The following is a 15,570-nucleotide window of genomic DNA, read 5'->3' on the forward strand; positions in this document are numbered from 1 at the left end:
TCACAAGAGAAGCTTGGGGCTTCCTCTGCCATGGGCTTCCCTTCACCTCCCTTTGCACACACCTTCCCGTTACAGCCTATACAACCTTTAAGAACATAAGAACATAAGAAATAGGAGCAGGCGTAGGCCAATCGGCCCCTCGAGCCTGCTCCGCCATTCAATAAGATCATGGCTGATCTGATCCTAACCTCAAATCTAAATTCATGTCCAATTTCCTGCCCGTTCCCCGTAACCCCTAATTCCCTTTACTTCTAGGAAACTGTCTATTTCTGTTTTAAATTTATTTAATGATGTAGCTTTTACTGTGTAACAAGTGAATTTAAATATATAGTGCATCCCTTTATAAATTGTTACACCTCTACAGTAAATTTCCCCCTCCCCTTCCACGGCTGTGTGAGTTCCTAGCAGTAGGTTCAACTCAGGATGGGAACTCACTCTGCAGAGATAATGAGCCCCAACACCAGAGTTTGGACTTGGTGCGTGTGCCTTATTTGGCTAGATGTAAATTGCACAGTGCACTATTCCCTCTACTTCTGCAAGAACAGCGGAAATTGCACCCCAAGAAGCATTTGCTCATCTGATGATACCTTGGTAGTGAGTGCCAGATTTAAAACGTTATTGGTATTCCAGCTGGCACGTTTCGTCATTTGATCATTTGCCATCGAGGCAATAACATTTTCTCTAATCTGACAGTCAATATCTTTGTAAAGATCTTACAACTAATACCTAGGGACATAAAAGAGAACACGTACAAGGTAGATTTCAACCCTCCCCCCACAAGCGGACTTCGGGTGGCTGGCCAGCAGAGCACGATAGAATGAAAAGTTGGCTTCTGGACACATATGGCTGACAAAATTACTGTCAACCCTCAGACCTCACAAGAAAAGGCATACAATGATGCACATTCATGAAGCAAATATAAATTGTTAAACAGTTCAAACATTGAAAGGTGTGTCTTGCAGTATGAGGCAGGGTGAGTTGCTAGAATAATTGCAGTTTGTTACACGCTACACATTATTACCATTGAAAGAAGCATGTACATGCTTGCCGAAGAGACGCTCCATCATAGGTACATAGGAATAGGAGTAGGCCAGTCAGTCTCTTGAGCCTGTTCCGCCATTCAATTAGATCATGGCTGATCTATACTCAATTCCATTTAATTGCCTTTGATCCATATCCCTTGATACCTTTACATTAAAAAAAATCTGTCGACCTTAGTCTTGAAAATTCCAATTGACCCAGCATCCACAGCCTTTTGGAGGAAAGAATTCCAGATTTCCACTACCCTTTGTGTGAAAAAGTGCTCCCTGATTTCATTCCTGAATGGCCTAGCTCTAATTTTACGATTGTGCCCTCTTGTTAACCCACCAGAGGAAATAGCTTCTCTGTATCTACTCTATTGAATCATTTGATCATTTTAAACAACCCAATTACATCAACCTTCTACACTCAAGGGAATGCAAGCCAAGTTTATGCAACCTGTCCTCTTAATTTAACCCTTTAAGCCCTGGTATCATTCTGATGAATCTGCGCTGTACCCTCTCCAAGGCCAATACATCCTTCCTGAGGTGCTTTGCTCCAGATGAGGTCTGACCACAGCTTTACACAACTGTAGCCTATCTCCCCCTGCCTTTTGTATTCCAACCACCTTGAAGTAAAGGCCAACATTCCATTTGTCTTTTTGATTACTTTTTGTACCTATGCACTAGATTTTAGTGATTTGTGTACCTGGACTCCCAAATCGCTTTGGTTCTCCACAGTTCCTAGTCTCTCGCCATTAAGAAAATATTCTGATTTGTCTTTCTTGGATCCAAAGTGGATGACCTCACATTTGTCCACAGTGAACTCCATCTGCTGTAGTTCTGCCCACTCACTTAATCAGTCAATGTCCCTTTGTAACTTCAATCCGCACAATTTACTGTGCCTCCTAACTTGGTGTCAACTGCAAACTTGGATATACAACTTTCTATTCCTTCATCCAAGTCATTGATATATATGGTGAAAAGCTGAGACCCCAGTACAGATCCCTGGGGAACACCACTCATCACATCCTGCCAATCAGAGAATGTTCCCTTTATCCATACTCTCTGTCTCCTACCTACCAATCAATTATTAACCAATGTCACAAGGTTACCTCCAATTCCATGTGCTCTCATTTTTGCTAATTTCTGGTGTGGAACCTTATGAAATGCCTTCTGGAAGACAATATAGACAACATCCATAGACACTTTCTTGTGCACCTTGCTTGTGTCCTCCTCAAAAAATGTAACTAGATTAGTCAGACATGACTACATTGGTCAGACATGAAGGCATCAAGGTGGGCCTCAATGTGGTGAGGGAACCACAAACCCACTGCAGCACCAGGTAGTGTCTAAAAAGTGACACTGGCGTGATGGACATTCACAAACAACTTTTTGCCACTGAAGCTTGCAGACAATCCTTTCCCCAAATGGAAAGAAAAAACACAGAACTAGGTACATTTTAGCAAAAATTACTCTGCTGCTCACCATGTTGTTTGTAGCACAGGACTAAGTGGGGGACATTGTTATGTACAAAATGTATTTTTAAAAATACACAGAAAAGTAATGACTGCATCTTTATGATGTTGAGTATTTCCTTTTATTCATGTACACTTCAAATGTGCAATATGTTTAATGTAATGTGCTCTAAGTTGTCCCCTTGCACTTTATGTATTAGTGCATCATTTTCTTGGGCAGTCCCCTAAGTGATTCCTTATTGCAAGGAATAGATGTGGGGGTTCCTTGATCTTCTGAGCACCTGATTACAGATTCTACCATACAGTGTGGTAATGTCTGCAGACTGTCATGGAGCAGAATACAGCTTCAGTGGCACTTGCATTGACCTGAGGCAAAGCTCAGGATTGTAGGTGATGAGCACAGTTGGATCATCTCTCAGAAATGCTTCTGCTGATAATATTGAGTGGTTCGGATGCACTCTCCAAGGAATGATAAAGGCCAGTCTCGATACACTTGGAAACACGGTTAAGACAGCAATCAAAGAGGGATTTGCAACAGTACAATGTTTTCTGCACACAGAGACAAGTTGCTACAGTCAGGATTTGGCATCCACTAGCAATAAGGGCAAAAGAGTAACTAGGGAGAAAGTAGGGCCTCTGAAGGATCAACAAGGTCATCTATGTGCGGAACCACAAGAGATGGGTGAGATCCTAAATGAATATTTCACATCGGTATTTACGGTTGAGAAAGGCATGGATGTTAGGGAACTTGGGGAAATAAATAGTGATGTCTTGAGGAGTGTACATATTACAGAGAGGGAGGTGCTGGAAGTCTTAACGCGCATCAAGGTAGATAAATCTCCGGGACCTGATGAAATGTATCCCAGGACGTTATGGGAGGTTAGGGAGGAAATTGCGGGTCCCCTAGCAGAGATATTTGAATCATCCACCGCTACAGGTGAGGTGCCTGAAGATTGGAGGGTAGCAAATGTTGTGCCTTTGTTTAAGAAGGGCGGCAGGGAAAAGCCTGGGAACTACAGACCGGTGAGCCTGACATCTGTAGTGGGTAAGTTGTTTGAGGGTATTCTGAGAGACAGGATCTACGGGCATTTGGAGAGGCAGGGACTGATTAGGAACAGTCAGCATGGTTTTGTGAGAGGAAAATCATGTCTCACGAATTTGATTGAGTTTTTTGAAGGGGTAACCAAGAAGATAGATGAGGGCTGTGCAGTAAACGTGGTCTACATGGACTTTAGCAAAGCCTTTGACAAGGTACCGCATGGTAGGTTGTTACATAAGGTTAAATCTCACGGGATCCAAGGTGAGGTAGCCAATTGGATACAACATTGGCTTGACGACAGAAGACAAAGGGTGGGTGTAGAGGGTTGATTTTCAAATTGGAGGCCTGTGACCAGCGGTGTGCCTCAGGGATCGGTGCTGGGTCCGCTGTTATTTGTTATTTATATTAATGTTTTGGATGAGAATTTAGGAGGCATGGTTAGTAAGTTTGCAGATGACACCAAGATTGGTGGCATCGTGGACAGTGAAGAAGGTTATCTAGGATTGCAACGGGATCTTGATAAATTGGGCCAGTGGGCCGATGAATGGCAGATGGAGTTTAATTTAGATAAATGTGAGGTGATGCATTTTGGGAGATCGAATCGGGCCAGGACCTACTCCGTTAATGGTAGGGCGTTGGGGAGAGTTATAGAACAAAGAGATCTCGGAGTACAGGTTCATAGCTCCTTGAAAGTGGAGTCACAGGTGGATAGGGTGGTGAAGAAGGCATTCAGCTTACTTGGTTTCATTGGTCAGAACATTGAATACAGGAGTTGGGATGTCTTGTTGAAGTTGTACAAGACATTAGTTAGGCCACACTTGGAATACTGTGTACAGTTCTGGTCACCCTATTATAGAAAGGATATTATTAAACTAGAAAGAGTGCAGAAAAGATTTACTAGGATGCTGCCGGGACTTGATGGTTTGACTTATAGGGAGAGGTTAGACAGACTGGGACTTTTTTCCCTGGAGAGTAGGAGGTTGAGGGGTGATCTTATACAAGTCTATAAAATAATGAGGGGCATAGATAAGGTAGATAGTCAAAATCTTTTCCCAAAGGTAGGGGAGTCTATAACGAGGGGACATAGATTTAAGGTGAGAGGGGAGAGATACAAAAGGGTCCAGAGGGGCAATTTTTTCACTCAAAGGGTGGTGAGTGTCTGGAACGAGCTGCCAGAGGCAGTAGTAGAGGCGGGTACAATTTTGTCTTTTGAACAGTTACATGGGTAAGATGGGTATAGAGGGATATGGGCCAAGTGCAGGCAATTGGGACTAGCTTAGTGGTATAAACTGGGCGACATGGACATGTTGGGCCGAAGGGCCTGTTTCCATGTTGTAAACTTCTATGATTCTATGATTCTATAATATCTACACAAAAGCATGCAAAACAAGCAGGTGGCTCTGAAATTGCTGCTAGCCCCTTGCAAGCATCTGGCTCTGTGCAATTGACAGATATGCAGACCCATAACTGGAATAGCACAAGCTATTTCTAGACGTGCAACTCACAGAGGCAGGCAGTCAGTGGACTCACAAATAGGCCCTGGAGAAACCTCTCAGAAATCCTTCACACCTATTCCTTCCAATTGGATATAATTTAGTAATATACAAGAAAAACTTCTATTCTAAGCTAAATTGTAATTAATTTTTATACATAGTTGATCTTTTTACCTTCTCATCAGTTATAGAAGTATCCAACTTAACTAACATTCTACAGATAATTCAGATTCACTGTAGGATACAGACAGCCTCCTTCTGTGTTAGCTTGGCTCAGTGGTAGTATTCTTACTTCTGAGTCAAGCCTCCCTCCATAATCTAAGCTAGCGCTTCTAGTGTGGTACTGAGGGAATGCTGCATTGCCAATGTTGCTGTCTTTTGCATGAGACATTTGCTTCTTCAGGTGGACGTAAAAGATTCAGTGGCACTTTTTCAAGAAGAGCAGTTATCTCTCAAGCGACACCAAAAATAGGAAAATACCAAATAAACAAGTTCACCATCGCTGCAGATTGTTGTTCTGTTTCTCAAACTTGTGCTTTCAGAGTTTCTTAGTTAATAAAGTAATAATATTAAATTCTGAAGTAAAGTAAAAAAGAGAGTTTGCAATTCTTACAGTTTCCTAAATAGTCCAAGGTGTGGTACAACCGATTTCATTTGAAATTGAAAAATTAATTTTGGATTGCCTTGGAGTGTTTAAGCACCTTGGGATGTTAAAGGTGCTATATAAATGCAAGTTGTTGTTGTTAATCTTACTGTGATCTAGCTCCTGAAATTGGCCCTTTTAGGTCAGCTTAAGGATTCCAATGCTATTAATCATTTATCGCTGGAGGTTTAAAGTTATAAACCATCCCTAATATTTATATCATTGGTTCCACTGAGTTTTTTTCTGATTGAAAGAAAAATATAACTTGTCGAAACTGATACATTTCAAACGGTCAAGGTATGAAGCACAGTTATACTTAATCAGTATAAAAAGAAAAAAAAACTGCAAATGCAGGAAACTTACAATGAAATGCAATAGGTCCATAGTATCTGAAGAGAGAAATGGGAAAGGTTTCTGGTGCAGAGCCTTCATCAGAACGGAATTGTGTTTCCCTCTCATATTTCATATTATTATTGTTTGAATCTTAAAAGCAGTTTTAGAGATCTGTTAATAAGAAAATCAATAGGCTCATTATGATAAATTAGTGTAAAATATCTTTTCAGTCAAATAGAAATATGAAATATGAAACCTATATTTGTCTGGTCTTAGAAATAGGCAATACTTTTTCTACTTTAACTGTCCCAACTGTCATGTTTAATAATTCTCTTTTATTAAATAAAGATGACAGTTAAATGAATAAATATTACAATAATAAGCAAGCTTTTTAATGTATGAGAAACATGTTTTTGTAACAATCATTTTATTTTTAAGAAACTATACTTATTTTAAGAACAAGATGGGAAAATTGGAACTGATGGGTAGTTCAACCAAAATGGACTCAGTCTTGGGAAGGTCATTTTCATTAATCTTACAATTACAGTGTACCTGACAGAATGCCCAAGTATTTACGATAGCAATAGTACTATTTCTTCTGTGCAGTTATTATAGAGTTTAAGTCAATCTGGCAAATCTAATAGTAGTATTTCTGGTCCATAAATTACCAGATTTACTGAATTCAATCTCACAACTTGGTATGATGTATAACTTGACCTCGGGGTGCTAGTCTAATAACATAACCACAAAGCTACCGTACCCAGACTGACGATGTTTATTAATGGCAGGCATTTATCAACATATTGCAAAACTGTCAGGAAAATATTTTGTGCACTGCTATCGACAACAGCGTTCTAATGCAAGTGTTCCCTCTTTATTAATATTTCCACCCTCTTTTTCAATGTTCCTCCTAATCTCTCCTTTCGCTTGGCATCTGTTTTTTGTTCCTGCCTCAATGATGCACCTTGGGACATTTTTCTACATTAAAGACACAATATAAATTCAAGTTGTTGCTAAATAGTTCGAATAATATTGCATAGCAATACAGCCCTTTTGTTTTAATACTCTTCCAGTTATGTTTATTAATTACACTTGACAATAACCAGTGCACTTTGGTGAAAATAGAATTGCATTTTATACAGTTAAAGTGCTGTGCATTGGTTTACTTTATTTACACCTCCCCACCCCCCAACACACTTTAGAACAGTAGATCACACTATAATCAAATGAAGGGAGAGGGCCTTGTCTCTCCCTCCAACCTGCATTCTATTTTTGCAGCTTCACTGAATAGAATTGGGGAATTAGTGTCAATGTGTGGCAAATCTATGAGCAGTTTTGTGTTGGCAACCAAAGTCCAGGCATGATTAGCTTGAGCTTCCTAAACGTAGGGGCCCGAAGTTCTGAGGACCCTGACACTGAATGTACAGTGGGGGAGGTTATGCGGTTTTCAGCCTGTAGTGCCCCAAACCCATCCCAAATTCCGAACTCATGGTCATTTGCACGGTTGGGGGAGTTGGCACCCACATAAAGGGTGATATTTCTTTAGTGGGGCCAGTCATTCTAGCCTAAGATGGCCAAGAAAAATCTAAATAATTTAAAGTTGTCACTTTCCCAGAGTGAAACCAGTGTGTGAGGTAGTTGTGGGCCCCACTTCCATCAGGACCTGACCCTGGCATGCAAGCGCAACTGCATCATGCAGCCCATACCTAGAGCTGGGGGACAATGAAGGCGAAACTAGCAGGACTTTCCATGCATGACGTCCTCCTATCGGTCCCACCCTCTTCCATGAGAGGTACGCATGAGAGGATCAGGTGCAAGAAGAACTTGCCCCCACTTCCAGCAGAATTTATGAACATGCAAGAAAAGTGGCGGACACCCGGTGGAACTAGGCCCCACGTCAATTCTGGCCGGCCTACCTTAATGGCACTGCAGCCCTCCCCTCTCTTCCTCCCCTCCACCAGAAACCCAGCAATTCAAGGCCCAGCATTGTTAACTAGCTGTTGAGAGAGCAGACTTGCAGTTTACCTACACACACTTGAGTTAAACCTGACCCAGTGGTGAAAGGACAATGATCTCCTCAATTACTTTACGTACACACACATACACACGCACACACACACACTTATTTCAGTGCAGAAGAAATAAAATGATAAATGATTAAAAATCCTAAACAGCCCAGGAGATCTAAACAAATTGTTTGAATAAAGGATGCTGATTTGATTTATGGGGCATGTTGGAGGAAGGTAAGATAAGGTTGGACCAAATCAAGATTAATGACGGCTTGTGTAGCTGCAGTGTAAAGCGTTCCATCACATTTCCACACTTAAAGCTATACAGCCAATTTGGCTTCATGGATAAATCAATAAATGAGAGTTATTGAACTGTCTGGAGTTCCCTGATTTAACCACAAATGGATGACACAACCAACACTTCACCACATAAGTAGAGTTGCTGGCCATACAAAATTACTTACGCTGAAAGATATTGGACAGCCAACAAGTTCATCAATATTTGATCCCTTAGATCAGGGCCCATATAATCATCTTTATCTGAAAAATAACAATCAATAAGGTTTTTTTGTAGACTTTACGGTCCCCCACACCACCCCACCCCGTGACTGAAATGCTAGGTGTGCACAGGTTTGCTGCAGGTGATTCTGTTAGTGTCGAACTAGAGGAACTAATGGAAAATCAGCAATAACTTGCACTTATATATCAGCATATCATGCAAAGTGTTTCCATGCAGTCCACACAACGAATTACCTTTGAAGTGCAGTCACTGTTATTATCTATTCCCTTTTTATCAATTCCCAAGCAGAAAAATAGCCACTCAGCGGATATAAATGATGAAAAGTTTAGTAATGCAGCTGCAAATGACACAATATTTATACATAGTGCTTCAATGAAAGTGAAGGTAACCCTGATTTGCCCATGAGGCTCTGGATGGAGTAATAAGTCCAGTAGAAACACAAAAGGGATTACAGAGAGATTGTGAATAATTGTAAAGGGAAAATAGCAAAGGAAATCCACTGAAGTGAACCTTTGAAGAGATAAAACTGCCAACATTATATTGAAAATATAAGAACAATCAAGAACAATAAAAGGCCACACGATCCATCATTTTAATACCCTAACTGTCCAAGCCTAGCATCCCACATGCCCCAATGTCTCTGCCTCTGCTACTTATCAGATTATTCTTCCTTCTCTGTGGAATGTACAGTTAAACTTTTCTAATCTTTTCTCATGGCTCAACCCCTTTACATTTGGATCCTTCTTGATTGAAACGTATAAAATTCTGACAGGGCTAGACAGACTGGATGCAGGGAGGATGTTTCACCTGGCTGGGGTGGAGGGTCCTAGATCGAGGGGTCACAGTCTCAGGGTACGGGGTAGGGCATTTAGGACAGAGATGAGGAGAAATTTGTTCACTCAGAGGGTGGTGAACCTGTGGAATTCTCTACCGCAGAAGGCTTTGGAGGCCAAGTCACTGAATATATTTAGGAAGGAGATAGATAGATTTCTAGACACAGAAGGCATCAAGGGGTATGGGGAGAGAATGGGAATGTGGTATTGAGATAGAGGATCAGCCATGATCATATTGAACGGCGGAGCAGGCTCGAAGGGCTGAATGGCCTACTCCTGCTCCTATTTTCTATGTTTTCTATGTTTTTCTTGTTAGTCTTCTCTGCATTCTTCCTATGCATCCCTTTTAAATTGTGGCAAAAAAAACAATAAACAGCACTCCGAGTTGTCTGACCAGTGCATTATTAACTCTTAATATAATCTCCGTAGACTTGCATTTTGCTATTGTGGTAATATATCCCAACATCCTTTTTGCTTAATTATTTCCATCTCTCCATTGTTTAGACATTGTTTACCACTACTTCCTGGTCCCTTTTCAAGTCTGCCTGTGCTAATTCTATTCCATTCAATAGCCTAGAAATTGGTCCATACAACACCCGTTTATGGTCCCACTATGGCAGGCAGGAAGCGTGCACTCATTTCTGGCTGAAAGTGTGCCGCCCGCCATATTAGGTAAGGACAAACAGGAGATGTCCTTTACCCACGCCTGAAACAGGCATTAGGCCCTTTACATGTGCAAGTAAGGGGTCTAACGCCTGTTTGACGCCTCCTCCTGTAATGTTAAATCCATGCCGATTCATTGAAGATAGAGAAGGATAAGTTGGATAACTAAAGACCAGTTAGTTCATCCTCAGTTGTGGGCAATCTTTTAGAATCCATAATTTGAGATAAAATTAGTGAGGGTTTAGAAATATGTGAGCTAATCAAGGACAGCCATCATGGATTTGATAAAGGTAAGTTGTGTTTGACAAATTTAGTCAAGTTTTTGAAGAAATGACTGATTAGATAGATATAGTATATATGGATTTTAGGAGTTCAATAAGATGGCTCACAAGAGAAAATAGGGGCATGGAGTACAAAAATAAAGAAGTAAATACAAATTTGTATAAAACATTGGTTGGATCTTGGATCAGAGTTAGAATAATGTATGCAGTTTTGAGTGGCCCATTATAGGAAGAACCGTAAAACCAGAGGGAGTATTCAGAGTCGATTCACCAAGATAATGACAGGTATAGGAAACTACAGTTATGAGAAGAGACTTGAGATACTGTGACTATTGTCACTAGAACAGGGCAGCGGCTTTCTCCCCATAGCTCTGTATCTTCCTCTTCTTCAAATTTTGCTGGAGTTTTGGATTGTTCTGGCAAAGAGCTGACACAGACACAATGGGCTGAGTGGCCTCCTTCTGTGCTGTAAACTTCTAAATAGTTACTTTTTAAAAAATCCAACAACTACCATAGAACCTAATGAGCCCAGGTCCTGGTTTACTCTAATATGTGCACTATACAAATATTGTTACAAATATCACTATGATATTCTCATGTAGTGTGTGTACATCTGTGCAGGCCTGTTTTAAATGTGGATGGCGAAGCTCAGTTGAGTGCTCTCTTCCTGTATACCCAGTTGGCCATTGGCTATATGTCGCTTAAGTGGATGGTTAGGTGCTTGAGAGGTGTTAAAGGATCATTATTATAGATGTGTCATCACAGGCTGCTAGTTTTTCTTTCCCATTAATGAAATTGCATTCAGAAGAACAGATAATTTCAAAACTGCACATTTTCAACATTTCATTAGCAGGTTATAAATTATGATGATAAAGAGGCATTTCACCTGTTTTTCAAGAAAAGAGGATAATGCAGCCCATTATTATTTCATATCTCTTGTTAACTCCAAAATTAAGTATAAGGTTTCCATTGAAAGGCAGCATATAAAACCAGGCCCACATGACTTGTGAAAGAAATGACATTACATTGATGGCTTGCATTATTCTGGCCAGGCCTTTGTTAACGCTGAATCTTCCAGGAAAAAAAATAAGTTTAGGGAACAAATTATTAAGACAACCTGATGGGAAATCAGTTCTACAAAGTTACTAGAAAAAACGAGAGTTCAGCCTCTAGACAGCCTAAACTGCTGTCCTTACCACACAAAAGCAAATTGGGTTAAAATTGACAAAGCAGGGCGAAGCTCTGGGTGGGTGGGGGGGTTGTAACTTACAACTTCGGGAGAGGCAGAAAGCTGAAGGTATTGGATCAGCCGCATGTTATACGTCCCACCGGATTTTCCTTTCCATTCATTGGCGGGGTGAATAACGACCTGATACCGTCAGTTTCACACTTTAGCTGAAGTTGCCAGTTACCCCCTTGGATTCTTCAAGGACTTAATCTGGATGAATTTGATTTTTTGAGTAATTTTATTTTACATTTTAGTCTGCATCTTCTGTAATTTAGGTCTCTGCACGTCACATGTAGTGTGGACCCTGTCCACCAAGGCTGTTTACTTTCAGCTCCACAATGTTGCCCATATCTTTCTTTACCTCATCCACATCACAACAGAAACCTACACGTACACTTTTGTTATCTTCACATTCTACTTACATAGGAATTACAATACAGGAACAGGCCATTCAGCCCAACCAGTCTCTGTTGGTGTTTATCCTCCACATGAGCAGTTGTCCTAATCCTATGTGTCTGCCCCATTTCTATAGCCCATTCCTTGAACTACCTATCTAACCTTTTCTTATATGCCATGGTCTCTCCTTCACAATCTAATTGTGTATTATACAGCCTCACAACTCTGCATAAAAAAGTTTCTCCTGCCCTCTGTCCTAAATCTTACATCTATATCCCCTCATTGTAGACCCCTCAATCACTTCCCCAAAGTCCTCCTTTCCAGCTTCCCCACTTACTCTAGTGCTCACATCCTATCCCACATGAACTCTCAATCATCCATCAACCCTATACATGCTGACCTCCACTGACTGCCTGTCCTCCAACACATTGAATTCAGAATCCTTGTCCATAAAGCCCTTCGCTTGCATTGCCCCACCGTATCTCCGCAACCTCTTCCAGCTCTATTTCCGAGTCTGTGATCTCCAGTTTTCTGACTCTGGCTTCCTATGCATCCCCTTTCCTGTGCTCCCCCATTGGTGGCACAACCTACAGCCATCTCAGCCCTACCCTCCAGAACTTCCTTCCTAAACCCCTCCAGCTTGCTACTTTTCTCCTCACTTTTGAAAGCCTTCCCAAAACCTAGGTTTTTGGCAATGCCATAGCTATTCTGTTGCTGCTTGCTGTCTACACTCTCCTATGTAAAGTGCCTTGGGACATTCCACTACATTAATAGAGCTATAAAAATGCAGTTGCTATTGTCTCTGCAATTTACCATCGCCATACAATCACTCCTACTGTGAAGAAAAGCCACAGACAGATTAATAGTACATTATGGGTTTCTTTTCTCAACAATATAATTAGTTGCTAATTAATCTGTTAATTTTAGGACATTAAAAGGCAGTGGTGGCATGTTACATAAAATCTTGCAAGAGAGCTAGAAATATTTGTAAGGACAGTCGGACATTTGGACAACATTGGTAGGTAACGTTTTCCTGCCGTCTCACACCTAAACTGCACTAAATTTTAAAAACATCATTAAAAAAGGTTCTAAAAAAAACGCATTTGAGAGAAGTTTAAACCACACTGAATTATCTGTAAGTAACTAATGTAGTAGAGTAATAGACCAATCCGTTCCCTCATGTTACAATAACTGAGCCCACTGACGTCAAAATACTGATGTCACTCCTTTACCGGCCAACTTTATGTTGGGCTCAACAAAATCCCTCATTCAATTAAAAATTTGCTGGATTTCCATGAAACTGGTGATTAGGTTCATTTAGTAATTACAGAATTCATATTGTCCATTTAAAAAGAAAAAGATTCCAAGTAAATATATTTGAACTTTTGTAACTGTTCTTTAAAACACTCATTATTTTGAGTGAGAAACCTGGGAGAGAAGACAAGATAAACCAAAGACTAGTGACGAGCTTGAATTTTACAAGCCTGTAGATTGTGGGCAAAAAGGGAAAAGGTGAGCAAGGTAAGGAGCATAGCTTTGAGGACCTAAGAAAAAGTGGGATAGAGTAGAAGCCAGTGCGATGAAAATACAAGTAGGGTGGGATGAAATTCCATTGTAATCTAAGTGAGTATTGTTTACATTGTTTTGGGAAGTGACTAATCAGAGGATTATTTTTAACAATTTCCAAATGTAACTAAGGGTTTGATGCAAAGGAAAATTACACAATGAATCACCTCATAAAATCCCATCTAAAAGATCAAGGATATTACTTCATGTTTCATTTTTTCACCAAATATTGAACATGGATTTAGAACAGAGTGAGAGACGAAAGATTGAAAAGTATTGGCATGTAGAGAGAATTGGTGATTAAAGGGAAAATGTTACATTTTAGTTTCCGCATTGGTAATTAAAAATTTTATCGCCAGGCGAAAACGGGCGATGGCAAATCGGCCGCAGGATTTTCTTTTCTGTTGATGTCAATGGACTCCCGACCAGTGCCGTTTCCACTGATAACAAAACAACTGTGGGGTCGATTTTAACTGTTTTCATTGAAACAAATGGAAAGGAAAATCAGCCGGGGGGGTAAAAAAAACAACTGCCAGCAGGCGGGAACATTAAAATCGACCACTTCGTCTAGAATTGTCAGAATGTAGAAAAACATTCTCAGAATAATTAGAACATTTACTATTAGTTATAGTGCATCATGCTAGCCCTCTCATAAGTGTATAAATCTGTAAGTTAGGTATGCCACAAGTATGGGTGAGATATAATCATCTTTCTTATATGCTGCTGGTCCTTTCAGCTGGCTGAAATTCATAGAAATGTTGGAGTTTATGTTTTACTTGGTGTGTTATCCATTTAGTACACTTTTTATGAAACCTTCTCCATGAGAAAACACTCCAAGTTTTGTGCTGACAGTGAATTAAAGAAGCATTCTGAAAGGAATCAGTTTTCAAGCTTTCCTTTCTCCATGCCTATCTCCCTCCCCTTTAGCTACTGACACAACCTCTCTGTGTCTTGTAAACGTCTTTTGTTTCTTTGATTAATCTCGTTAGGCCTCCTATTGCCACATACCAATATCACATCTGCCATTTAACCATCTCTATACGCTTCTATAATCCTCCTTCACAGCATACAGAACTAGAAATATGCAGAAATTCATTTTTATTAATGTTAGAAAACCCATAACAATGATGAACTGCAAAGGGCATTCACTATTAAATATGTCAAAGATGTGTTTCAATTTACGGCCCTGAAAGTGTTTTAGTGATTCACGTGTCTTTTCCTGTTTATCTATTTTGTCAAACCAAAAAAGTCATTGTTACCATTCCAGTCTTATACAATTTAGTTGAGTTTCATCACATCACAATGTGAAAAGCCCTCTCGTGGGAGCACTTGCATAAGCATATGTCAGGACTGTACATTAGGCGATTCAGGTACTCTATCAAAATCTTTCTTATTAGATAATTTCCTTAGGGCCACGCTCTAGCAATCAGAATTATAACCAAAGCCTATTTCATGTGAAGAGTACTACATTACCATTTAAATGTGAGCGTGGGAGTTCAGTTCTTCATGCATATCTCTTAGAGAAGTGCTTTGTAAAATAGAAATATTGATTATAATTCAAATGACATTTGCTGCCAGTTGTAAGCACAACACTGAACACAGATTCTACTCCAAACACCAATCCCACAGCTTTGAAATTACCAAAATTGTTTGGAAAGTATTGTCATAATGTCCCATGAATGCGATTTCAATACGGCAAATTTGTTACGAATTTTTAAAAGATATTTAGTGATTATAACTGGCCTCTCCATGTCAATCGATCAATTGCTTTTAAATCTAAAACAAAATCTAAAATCCAATTTTTTAAAATCTGAAAATTGTTTACCTCTTAAGTTTTTTGAAATAGCAAATAAAATGAAAGAAAAATGTAAAATATTGGCAGTACACCGCAGAGCAGAGAAAAGGCAAATTCATATTTTGAATATATATCTGTTATCAGACTGAAGACTAAAGGATAGGGATCGTTTTGGTAAGGTTGGAAAAAATAAAGAGAAAAGGGGGAAATTGCAGGGAGGGGGGAGAGGGAAGCGAATCAGCAGATATTCCAATCACAAAGGGAATTAATGGGT

This window comes from Heptranchias perlo, chromosome 32 (assembly GCF_035084215.1).
Source record: "Heptranchias perlo isolate sHepPer1 chromosome 32, sHepPer1.hap1, whole genome shotgun sequence".
Lineage (NCBI taxonomy): Eukaryota > Metazoa > Chordata > Chondrichthyes > Hexanchiformes > Hexanchidae > Heptranchias > Heptranchias perlo.